Consider the following 13,918-nt stretch of genomic DNA (forward strand, 5'->3'; position numbering starts at 1 on the left):
ATAAAAAATTATAAGCATCGTAATTCATGAAATATTGTAATTATGTCTACCATTAAAATTAATATCCATCAACTATTATGGTTGGGCCACTTTGGTAGCTACCAACCTTTATATAATATGAATATTAAATTAGCTAGTGACTAATTAATCATTAATTATGTTTACTACTAAAATTAATATTCATCAATCATCATGGTTATGCCACTTTGGCAGCTACCAACTCTCATATAATATGAATATTAAATTATCTAGTGACATATTTATCATTAAGTTATGTTTACTACTAGAATTCTTATTCATCGGCCATTATGGTTAGGCCACTTTGGTAGCTACTAACCATCATATAATATGAATATTAAATTAGCTAGTAACTAATTAATTATTAATTAACCCATTTAACATTATACACACATACTCATACTCATCAATCCTAGTTTAGGTAATTTCAATCCAAAAAACTTAATAGTCCGAAAATTCAATAAAAATATCCTTTTATTTTATATGCATAATAAAATATTAATTTTATTTCTTGACTCAGATATCATAATTGAATCAATCTAAAATTGATTATTCATCATGTATGTATGTATGGGTATAAAACAATAATTTATTTGCATGTCCAATAAGATTAAATTAAATTTCTAGACTCACACATTATTTTAGAAATTTATTTGCATGTCCAATAAGATTAAATTAAATTTCTAGACTCACATTATTTTAGAAATTTAAATTTCTTTAATAAAATAAATAAATACACATGCTTTATGTATTTAATAATTTTATTTTAATTTTTAGAAAATTAAAAACACGGATCTTTGAAATCATTGGACAAGTTACATAACAATAAGTTTTCTTCAAAAACAATAACAAACAGGACTTATAAACTTTCCAATCTCATGTACTATTCAAATCAGGGATGTAAATCAAGAAACCAAAAAAAAAAAATCATCTTATTTGTCTATATCTATGCATGAAGCATAAATAAAACTGATCCACATTATGAACTAGGCAATCCGCGAACAATCATGCAAGGCCAATAAAAACACATTATATATATATGTGTGTGTGTGTGTGTGTGTGTGTGTGTGAATTCTAAAAGAATATATTATACAATCATTTAATTTTACTTTTATTTATGCAACTTTAGAAGAAAATCATGAGTTCCTAAACCATGGTTCTGATACCACATGTAATCTATAATTATTCATGTCAAGCATTAATCACAAATAAACATGAATCTCAAGATCTTAGAACTTCATTATTTTCACATGTCTATAATGCATAAACAAATAGTTAAATATAAATACTTTGATCTGTAATTGCAACTCTCGTAGAAATTAAGCCAAATGTCTAAATCCTTTCTGCGGAACGAATAACATGCTAAACTGTAAGTCCGAATAATAGTCAAAGCGTGGAAACTGATTTATCTCTCTTAGCCTTTTGCACACATAAACATTATACATGTTGTTTCATTAACATACATAACTGATGGGAATATGCATGTTTATAAAGGCAGAAAAATGACCAGTTTTCCTTTTAGTAACCTTAATTCCATTTTCAATCAAAGTAAGGAACAAATAGAAAAACACTTCCCCAATAATTAATTACCAAAAAGGTAATTTATAAGTTAACCAAATAATATAATATTAATCTGAAATTTATTTACTTAACCACTAATTAATGAAATATATCACATGTGAGCCACACAATTAATAAATAATCTTACAAACTTTTGCTATTTGGGGTCTTGTTGGGCCCATTTGTTGATTTTTCTTAACCTAGTATAAAAGTGAGGGATGAGAGAGAGAAATCAACAATCATTTCTTTCTTTTTCTTCCTTTTTCTTTTTTAACATCTAGTTATTCTTTCCTCCATATGAAAGTATTCCTTTGTGATTTACCTCTTGCCATATAAGAGAGATATGTTGGTCTTGGTAAGGCTTCGCTTTCTATCCGATCAGTTTTCCATTTGTATCATTTTTGAGTTTTTGGTTTGAGCCCAGGTTCGGATTTTGGAGGTGCCGCAATAGGATTTGTTGTTGCCTTTGTTGTCCATGACGTAACCTTGAAGTTGCGTCGTCTTTAGAGCAGTTTCGTTTTGGCGTCATTTGAGGTTTTCACCTCAAATTGAGGTAAGGGTGTCATATACTTATAAATTGTACTTTCTTTGGGGTTTATGGGTGTTTGGAGGTGTAAAGTATGTTTATTTGCAATATGTATACGTGATCCATGATTTAATTGTTATATATGTGATATATATATACAATGTTTAAGTTATAGGTTTGATTTTAATTTTGCCTCGGGCTATATTGGGTTTTGGAATTGTTGAGCATGATATAAATGGAATGGATTGGGTTATAGTTTTGGCTAATAGTATTTCCTTTGTGATTATTTAAGGTTTTGTATTCATTTTGCGGGCATTTGAAGCATATATATATATATATATATATATATATATATATATATATATATATATATTATTGTGTACCATGGGTACTTTTGTTCCCTTTTATGAGGTTGTTGGACTATTTCCGGGCAATGGGATGCATTGCGTTATTTTCATAATGCGTAGGTTATGGTGTGGGTGCCACTTTGGCCATGGGCGCATTGTGGTCCTTATTGGGTTCATGAGTTATGTATGCATGACATACATGTGATACCCCTCGATTCTGAGACACGGGTTGATCAGGCCCAAGCCTGAACCCGAGGGAATGTCAAACAATTAAAGTATTTTAAAACGAACACAGATTACAAAATGAATTAAGAAATAAATAAAAGTTGAATGAATTCTAAAATAAAAACCTTTCAAATTAAATACTTAGAAAATCTAATATTCCAAAATCTCAAAAAATTTAAACAACTCGGGAATCCATCTCTAATGGACCCCTAATTAAAACCAAACTGAAATGAAATTAAACTGAAAGAACATCCAAAGTTCAACCACGTAGAAAAGTCTTACATCTTCGGAAGAGTGAGTGATAGTCTCTGCTCAGCACGATCAAGCCTACGACTGGAACTGTCGAACACCTGAAAAATAGAAGTGGGTCAGGCCCACAAGCAAGTTCAATCCTACTATAATCCAAGTAAAGACTCGATACGCATGTACATCATAACCAACCCAACAATAACTATGTAGTTCGTACATATATATATATATATATATATATCCACACTATGGGACTCTCACTGGACTATGATGAGGGTCTCAACCTGAGTAGAAGGCAACATGCAAAACTCACCTGAGTGGGCATGTCTACCTAAGCCTAACAGGGTATACCTCAACCAACATAGCCAGCTACGCATCTTACTGCATATACGCTCCCTAACCATCGACTCTGAGTCTCAAGCTCATATCGCAGTACCATAAAAATATATTTAAAGTCCTATCCTATCCATCCAGTCAGCCGTTTACCATATTCAGCTGCCCTGACTTACATATCCATAGCAAGTAATCCAGTTAGTCATTCAACTTTGTTTCAGCTGATTTGACTTAAATATAAGTAGGATTTATTTTATAATCCATTCCTTTATTCCAACTTAGGTAGGATTTAGTATTTTGAAACTAATCCATCCCTAGTATGCCACCGTCCCATACCGGTGTATACAATCTATACATCTAGTAGTTGATAATACAAACCATGAATTTAAATATCAACTAATCCATAAATCCAAAAGAAATCCAGTTAGTCGTTCAGCTGCACAGACTTAATATAAGTAGGATTTTATATTTATAATCCATTCCCTTATTTCGTATAGGTAGGATGTAGTATTTTGAAACTAATCCGTCCCTAGCATGCCACCATCCTATATCGGTACATACAATCCAAACATCCAGCAGTTAATAAAACAAATCATAAATGTACGTATCAACTGATCCATAATAAGCATAAAAATATAATATATAATTTAACATGCTTACTCCAGTAATTGATGAATCTAAGTAACGGTATACATCAATTAATTTCATGTCAAACATAATAAAAATAGATAAATTATCATGCTCCTCCTAAACCACTGATACAGAATTATCCAACACTTAAAAATGCAGATAATAAATTTAACCGTCCATTAATCCATGATAATCATAATAAAAATATATTAATTCACATACTTATCTACTACCACTGGTACATGATTAACTGTAAAATCATTCACAGAGAATCGCTAAACCAAGGTTCAGTAATTTAAAATCCTCCGCACCCAAACAGTAAACCAATTTATTTAAAAATTGTCTACCGTTCAAGCTATAAACATCTATTGATTTACTATATATTAACCCGCCTTCGGATGTTTTAATATTGCTTTAGACATTACTGACACCCCTAAAATACCTCTTACCTGCATCCGGAAACTCCAAAATCCAAGCCTCGTAACCAAACATCTCACTGGAAAGCAAAAAAATAAAAACAAACTAAAGGAAAATGATGGAGCCAGCTCAAAAAAATGTGGAGCCTCCTCCACCCACATGGAGCCGGCTCCACTCCAATGGAGCCTCCTCCACTTTTCCCAGCCTCTATCTTCTCCGACGCCTGTTAAATTTCTGACTTTCTGATCGCCTCCATTGAAGTGGAGCCGGCTCCACACTTCCCAGCCTCTGTCTTCTCCGACGCCTGCTAAATTTCTGACTTTCCGATCATCTGTCCTCCATCCTTAAAGTTCCTAGGTGTCTAAACTAGGTCCAAAATGTTCCAGAAAAAATATTAAATTCATTATTTGCTAAACAACATCAATTACAACAAGAATTATGAAAGGAAAATTTAAAATCAAACAAATACCACATCGCGAACACATACTGTTTTAATCATATAAAACATGTATACCAGTTTTAATTTAACTGTTATTTAATCCTAGAATTGTGTTAGGCATGTAAAGAACACGAGTTAAAGGGAGAGAGTTAGGAATAGAACTTGCCTGAGAGATTTTGAATTAAAATCTCTACTCCGTCTTCCTAGATTTTTCGGTGATCCTGCACTATTCTAACCCCTCTGTTTCCTCCTTGGTTCCACACCCGTACAACACCCCTTCAATCCTTCCTTGGTTCAGCCTTAGTCCCAGCTAAACCCTAGTTTTCCCCTCTCTGTTTCTCTCGAGTCTCTCTCTGTTTTCGCTTTGCCTCCAGTACGTGTATAGGGTTCTAAAACCCTTGGCAGATTAATACAGATATATTTATAGGCTCCTATAAAACCCAAATCCTAATTCCAGCCTAATTAAGTCGGCTAACCTACTTATATAAAAATAAAACCCTAACCTTAATTATAACGCAAACAATGTATTAAACAAATGACTAAACAATCACGTCTACCACAAAGTACATTTGTAATTACAATTAAATAAATAATTAAATAATTACAATTAAAACAAATAAATAAAGTAAAGCAAATAAATAATTATAATTAAACAATTAATTTAAATAAATGCACAATTAGACAATTACGCAAATAAACACATAAGTCACATAACCAAATAAAAATGCACTAGAAATTAAATTTAAATTCCCATTTTATCCTTTGAAAATTAGAGGTATTACATTCTTCCCCCCTAAAAAAAGAAATTCCGTCCTCGGAATTCACGAAACTCTAAATTAATGTCTTTTCAAAATTCATTACTGTTTTTGTGTGGCACAACCTCTGTATATAAGCTCTACCAAATTCCAACATATCCAACAATATACAAGGTTTTTATGTTTAAGAAATACCATAAATGTACAACTCCTAGGTTGTATCTATCAACGATCCAATCGTACCCAATATTTAGTGAAGGGTAACGATCTCTATTCCTTCAAGTTCTATAGAAAGACGCATAAAATTCCTATGCATCCAGCGCTAACTAATTGGTAACGCTAAGCAATAGGCTACTGCTTAAATCGATAAACAAAATCCGGGAAAAATCAGTGTAATACGTAAAATTGACCTTCCTCCAAAAAAACATTGCTTCCAATACGGAAGATATCCCAAATAACCATTTCCTGATAGAAAACTTGAATACATGAGTTCAACCATTTACAAAATCCGACTGCCGCCTTCAAACCACGCGTAAGCCTCGACAAAAGAGAGTATTTCTCTTCGATGTAACCTTATATAAAGGCAAGGTCTTATTAGATAACCTTCGCTTCCATTTCAGACCAATAAGTGAGAGATCTGCACTACGTAATATCCAAAACCTCAACCGTTGTCGCACTAACCTCCTTATGCCAACAATAGCATAGATAATAACTGAAAAGCGGAGTAACACTTCCATTTACCCATGCAAACTTAGGATGTATGTTCTAAGTATATCCTCCATGACCAAAGATAATGTCTTGACCAAACCTCCCGTCTAGAGATGCGAAACAAAATTGTTGCTCCCACACCTTCAGAAAATTCCTTTGACATAACACTGTTTATCTACTATAAGAAATAACCACCTGCTATAACTCCATTATCAGTGCACGGTAGAACTAACATGAAACGCCATGGTAAACACCACTAAAATGATGTCCACAAGCGAACTTGCTCTATCCATTACTCTTAATCCATATAGAAATAAAATTTCAACAAATGTCGGTATCTTCTACCCACCATCCTCTCCTGATTAGTCCTACTCCCATTTTGATATAGGAAGTGGCTAAAACCTCTAATGATATCCAAGTATCCATTCTCCACCTTGCTAACAGGTGATACACTTGGAGACAGTGATATACATGTCTCTATCCGTACCAGCTCACCAAAACGAACCTGGTATGTCATGATGCAACCCTTAACCATTTGATGTACTGTAAAATTTATGAATTTTACAGCTCAGTCACTCTAACCTTCCTAGCATCATAAAGACCAACTACTCATCCTCCTTCAGTACCCTAAGCTCATCTGAGTAAGGTACCACCTCCTCTAGGGTCAGCTCCAATATTCTAAGTTGACTTCCTTAATTACCTTGGTAATAGCAAGTGTCATTTTTTTTACACATGCTAAAACTCAACTGATTTCGCAATAACCACCGAAGGTTCACTTACCATATCAGTTGCTAAGATCATCCTCCTTCCACTGGACGAAACTTAATGCAAAGTGTGAATCACCACATCTATCCATCTAAGCCGTCTCATGATCCATGATATTTGTATGAACTGATATCTTATCAGTTACAAAATTGACAAAGTGAAGCTGCTTTTATTTTATCAATCAAGCAGTATCCCAACCAGAATCCTGACCCTTGTGTAGAATCAGAAATTTCTCAACTAAATCTGTGGGAACTACTCTGTCATTCCCGCTCTAGTATGAGAAATGGCTGTAAGGATCTAATGATCTCTGATGGTTCATCTGAAGTATCTACTAGATATCAGACTTTGAGACAAAATTACTGGGTCACTCCTCATGCCTGTCCTCCAAACATTTGCTTCATTCCGTGAAGCATCATGTTTCCACCAGAATTAAAAAAACTAAGAGTTATGAACCTCAGTCCTTACATCCTTCTTCCAATTTGTGTATAGAAAGTATCGTTAGTCTAGTGCCACCAGCTTTTATGTGTACCCATTGTTTAATTTGAAGCATTGCCAAATGTTAACTCTGCAATTAAATCCATACATTCTAATCTGTGACACACTTACAGATACAGAAAGTTAATCGATAATTCCATTTATCAAAAGTCAACTAACTAAAACCTTTCCACATACATTGTGCACCCCTTATTTATTTAGGTGTTTAGTCTCACCTTCATGTGTTTGACATCCTACTTCTCTAATACAAGTAAGGGTCTATTAGACTTCCTGTTTAACTTCAAAAGAATATGGAATCTTTCCATCCTCCAAACAGTCAGCATTTCTTAGCAACAACTATTTGTTGTGAACTGTGACCTAAAAAAAAAAAAAAATTTCCATATTATTTGTGTAAATGAAGAGACTTTGCTTCATCCTCGATATGCAACCCCAGCAACTCTTCCTAATGACACGCCCTCATGATTAAAATTCTTGATTATTAGTAGACTGATGAATAGTTAGTCCGTCTACTATTCTCAGTCGGTGTCATTTCAATAAGTACTTAAATCAGTATAAAATCCTCTTGCTAACTTGGGAACAACTTTCAAAATTTCCAAGAAGATATTCAACAAAGTCAGTACCTACGGTAAATCATCGTGGCGTTATGGTATATCCAACCAATCGTACCAGATTATTTGACTCGTACTGCTGGTTCTAATTATCCCATCCTAAAAACATACCATAATTATGCATGTCTAGGTTCATTAGATTGGCTAAAGTTAGGTATACTTACCAAATCCTATGACCACATGCCCAAAATCCTAGCGTAATTAACGCTATTTCTCCCAAAACGGTAGTTGGCTGATCACACACTTGTGTCCCCAACTAAACCATATTCCCGATCCTGAATAATTGACGAAAATAAAACACATAATGCACACACAATAAAACATAATAAAATCCTACGTAAAACATCGTTCCTCCCAGAAAAGCAAGTCTCTTTTGGAAATCGACTTTACCTGATTGGTTCATAATCTCCTTTCACATTTTTGGAGGTAATCATCCAACCTCGAAACATAAGCTCAAACCATAGCTCAAAACAAAATCCATTTGCCTAAGCAAATTCCAAAGGCTTAACCCTCATCTTCCCTATACACAGAATGCAAACCGTCTAATGTAGCTTAATAAAACAACTTAGACCATCACAACCTAATCCCCATACACCCTGAAACGTGATATAAAATCATTGTTGCGTTCAGATAAGAACTCCATCCGATCCCAAACTCCTAAAGAGTTCTCTTTATCTACCTCTTTCAATGTAACACGAAAATTTAACTATATGTAGGTCGATCCACACCAACTTTACTAGTATCGTTCACTACACTATTAGCGAATAAGATCACCCACGCGCGATCCTTGGTTTTCAAGATTCAATACCCTCGTTCTTGGGTATGTTGAAATCTCCTCCACTTGAATCCTCTTTGGACTCCTATTCCTCGTTTGTCTCCTTTATGAGAACAACTGAAATCGTGCTGGTCCCTTTATGCGGTGACCTAAAACACACTCCCAAATCCTTCCTTGGCTTGTACTTATAAAAGTAGCGCCAAACGGAACTAACTCTTCGATCCCAAGTTCTGTTTCTGGCAAAGAACTCGGTAACGTACTCCTTTACTCCTTTGGGTCTGTATCGCTATCGCCTTGGACCTCATCCTCCTCCTAGTGTCAACCATTCCATAAATATGAAATATAATTGACATCTTCCTCTCATAATGAATCGTAAAAGAGTACAACGAATCCTAATATGGCTCTAAGTTTTAAGAGATGCAACGCGGAAGTCATATAACGAAAGACACTCCTAAGGATACTAGAACATGGAGTGCTCTGATACCAACTATGATACTCCTCGGATCCGAAACATGGGTTGATCAGGCCCAAGCCCGAACCTGAGGGAATATCAAATAATTAATATATAAACGAACACAGATTACAAAATGAATTAAGAAATAAATAAAAGTTGAATGAATTCTAAAATAAAAACCTTTCAAATTAAATACTTAGAAAATCCAATAATCCAAAACCTCAAATAATTTAAACAACTCGGGAATCTATCTCTAGTGGACCCCTAATTAAAACCAAACTAAAATGAAAGTAAACTGAAAGAACATCCAAAGTTCAACCACGGAGAGAAGTCCTACATTGTCGGAAGAGTGAGTGATAGTCTCTGCTCAGCACGATCAAGCCTACGACTGGAACTGTCGAACACCTGAAAAATAGAAATGAGTCAGGCCCACGAACAAGTTCTATCCTACTACAATCCAAGCAGAGACTTGATACACACGTACTTCCTAACCAACTCAACAATAACAATGTAGTCCGTACACACACACACACACACACACACACACACACACACACACATATATATATATATATCCACACTATGGGACTCTCACTGGACTATGATGAGGGTGTTAACCTGAGTAGAAGGCAACATGTAAAACGCACCTGAGTGGGCATGTCTACCTAAGTCTAACTGGGTATACCTCAACCAACATAGCCAGCTACACATCCTACTGCATATACGCTCCCTAACCGTCGACACTGAGTCTAAAGCTCATATCATGGTACCATAAAAATATATTTAAAGTCCTATCCTATCCATCCATAAGAAATCCAGTAAGCTGTTCAGCTTATTCAGTTGCCCTGACTTACATATCCATAGCAAGTAATCCAGTTAGTCATTCAACTTTGTTTCAGCTGATCTGACTTAAATATAAGTAGGATTTATTTTATAATCCATTCCCTTATTCCAACTTAGGTAGGATTTAGTATTTTGAAACTAATCCATCCCTAGTATGCCACCGTCCCATACCAGTGCATACAATCCATACATCCAGTAGTTGATAATATAGACCTTGAATGTAAATATCAACTAATCCATAAATCCAAAAGAAATCCAGTTAGTTGTTCAGCTTGTTCAGCTGCACAGACTTAATATAAGTAGGATTTTATATTTAGAATACATTCCCTTATTCCGTATAGGTAGGATGTAGTATTTTGAAACTAATCCATCCATAGTATGCCACCATCCAATACCAGTACATACAATCCAGACATCCAGTAGTTGATAAAACAAATCATAAATGTACATATCAACTGATCCATAATAAGCATAAAAATATAATATATAATTTAACATGCTTACTCCGTAATTGATGAATCTAAGTAAAGGTATACATCAATTAATTTCATGTCAAACATAATAAAAATAGATAAATTATCATGCTCCTCCTAAACCACTGATACAGAATTATCCAACGCTTAAAAATGCAGATAATAAATTTAACCGTCCATTAATCCATGATATGCATAATAAAAATATATTAATTCACATACTTATCTACTACCATTGGTACATGATTAACTATAAAATCATTCACAGAGAATGGCTAAACCAAGGTTCAGTAATTTAAAATCCTCAGCACCCAAACAGTAAACCAATTTATTTAAAAATTGTCTACCGTTCAAGCTATAAACATCTATTGATTTACTATGTATTAAACTACCTTCGGAAGTTTTAATATTGCTTTAGACATTATTGGACACCCCTAAAATACCTCATACCTGCATCCGGAAACTCCAAAATCCAAGCCCCGTAGCCAAACATCTCACTGGAAAGCAAAAAAATAAAAACAAATTGAAGGAAAATGATGGAGCCGGCTCAAAAAAATGTGGAGCCGCCTCCACCCACATGGAACCATCTCCAATAAAGTGTGGAGTCAGCTCTACTCCAATGGAGCCGCCTCCATTGAAGGGTGGAGCCGCCTCCACTCTTCCCAGCCTCTGTCTTCTTCGACGCCTGCTAAATTTCTGACTTTCCAATCATCTGTCCTCCATCCCTAAAGTTCCTAGGTGTCTAAACTAGGTCCAAAATGTTCCAGAAAAATATTAAATTCATTATTTTCTAAACAACATCAATTACAACAAGAATTATGCAAGGAAAATTTAAAATCAAATAAATATTAAAACATGCATACCAGTTTTAATTTAACTGTTATTTAATCCTAGAATTGTGTTAGGCATGTAAAGAACACGAGTCAAAGGGAGAGAGTTAGGAATAGAACTTGCCTGTGAGATTTGGAATTAAAATCTCTACGTCGTCTTCCTAGATTTTATGATTATGCAGTGTTCTAACCCCTCTGTTTCCTCCTTGGTGACACACCCATACAACACCCCTTCAATCCTTCCTTGGTTCAGCCTTAGTCCCAGCTAAACCCTAGTTTTCCCCTCTCTGTTTCTCTCAAGTCTCTCTCTATTTTCGCTCTGCCTCCAGTACGTGTATAGGGTTCTAAAACCGTTGGCAGATTAATACAGATATATTTATAGGCTCCTATAAAACCCTAATCCTAATTCTAGCCTAATTAAGTCAGCTAACCTACTTACATAAAAATAAAACCCTAAACTTAATTATAACGCAATGTATTAAACAAATGACTAACCAATTACGTACACCACAAAGCACATTTGTAATTACAATTAAATAAATAATTAAATAATTACAATTAAAACAAATAAATAAAGTAAAGCAAATAAATAATTATAATTAAACAATTAATTTAAATAAATACACAATTAGACAATTACGCAAATAAACACATAAGTCACATAACCAAATAAAAATGCACCATAAATCAAATTTAAATTCCCATTTTATCCTTTTGAAAGCTAGGGGTATTACAATACATGAGATATTTGATGAATAAATGCTCTCCATAGGGTGTGGAAGGACACCTATTTATTTTTATGAGCGGGATATGATTTTCGGCATGGAGCATGCATTATCATTTTACATTATGGCATTCACGTGTGTGGGTTATGTCATGGTAGAATTAAGGGATTGTGTTGAGTTCATAATTCATAGGATTATGTAGATATTGTTGCAGTTATAGTTTCATGGTAGCCATTATGTGATAATGTACTTTATTTCGGTTTAAGGTTCGTTGTGGTTATTATTTGACGTTTGCGTATATTTGATGCATGACTTGGTTATGTGGATTATTTGTGTTGAGTCGGACTATCATGCTACGAAAATTAGAGTTAAGGTGTATGACCTTTTTTTATTTCACGGAGCTTAGACTCTAGGTTGTATGACCTTTCATCCTTAGGATGCCAATCATTTTCCTTGCATGTCCTTGGGATTCTAAAGGACGCATTTATTTGTATAATCTACCATTTCCTACTGAGCGGCGGTGCTCAACCCTACTGTACAAACATTTTTCAAGAAAGGTGTCACTTGGGACGGCTTTTAAAGTTCATGCCATGTTTCAAATCATTGTAGATTCATTTTGACGTATATGTAATTCGATGTAAATCTAAAGGGTTTCAAACCTTAAGTTGTATTTATTTTCTTTTAAGTTGTCAATTTATGTATTTGATAACTTGTATATTTGAGGACATGATGTATTGAGGCCTTGAGGTCATTTTATTTCAATGTCTTTGGGCCAAGGGGCCATTTTACTTTAAGCATGCTTCCTATGTTAATGCACACTTTTGTATGTCTCACTTGCTCACATTTATTGCATCTTCAATTCCATGACATGTTCCATCATTGTTGAGGTTTAGTTTTAGATTTTGAGACTATTAGAATGTTTGGTTTAGGTTGGGGTGGGACTAAAGACCATTCTACAGTTTTTTGGGCTTAAGAGTCATTTTTTATAGAGTTTCGGTCGATGTGTAAAGGTTTCACGTCGACGAGTATCTCAGTTTCCAATGTAGCACAGTATACATTTCCAAGACTTATAGCTTTCGATCAACATAAAGTGACCTTCACGTCGATCGAGTTGGACCTTTCGGTCGACGTGTGAGCCTTACACATTAATCGGTTCCTGGCAGCTCCCTATTCCTTATTTTGTGTTCATTCTTTGTCACTTCTTCTTGACCTAAGTCACCTTATATTGCATTGTATTGATGTATATGCATTTTTGGGGCATCGTATGATATCTCATTTGTAGTTATGACCATTTTACCCTTCAGTTTCCGTTTTAGGAATCGGTTTAATTCCTTTAGTTCATCGCTTCCGCATTTGTATTCTAGTTTAGTCTTGTTGACTCCATTTGGGATTCTCTTGTTGTCTTAGAGATGGTGTCTTCTCTAGTAACCTTTTGTTCAGTTTTCATTTTTGCATTTTGAACTCGTTATTGGGACATGGTTTCAGGTTACTCACTAACGCTCTGGGTTATGAAAATTCGGGCCGTTACAATTATTGAGCAGCTTTTTTTGTTTTATAAACATTTATATATTTTATGTTATGTTTTGAAACACTAAATCGGTGTCTTGAATTTGAAATTGGAGGAAATTTAATTTAATTTTTGTACTTAATTTTTACCAATTTCAAATTCAAGGCGCTGATTCGGTGCGTCAAACATATTTTATATGAAATTTTTAAATCAACTTTAAGTTAATGAACATTTGA

Source organism: Cornus florida, unplaced genomic scaffold (assembly GCF_030987335.1).
Source record: "Cornus florida cultivar Cherokee Brave unplaced genomic scaffold, ASM3098733v1 CherokeeBrave_3.0.0_Hap2_Chr04, whole genome shotgun sequence".
NCBI lineage: Eukaryota > Viridiplantae > Streptophyta > Magnoliopsida > Cornales > Cornaceae > Cornus > Cornus florida.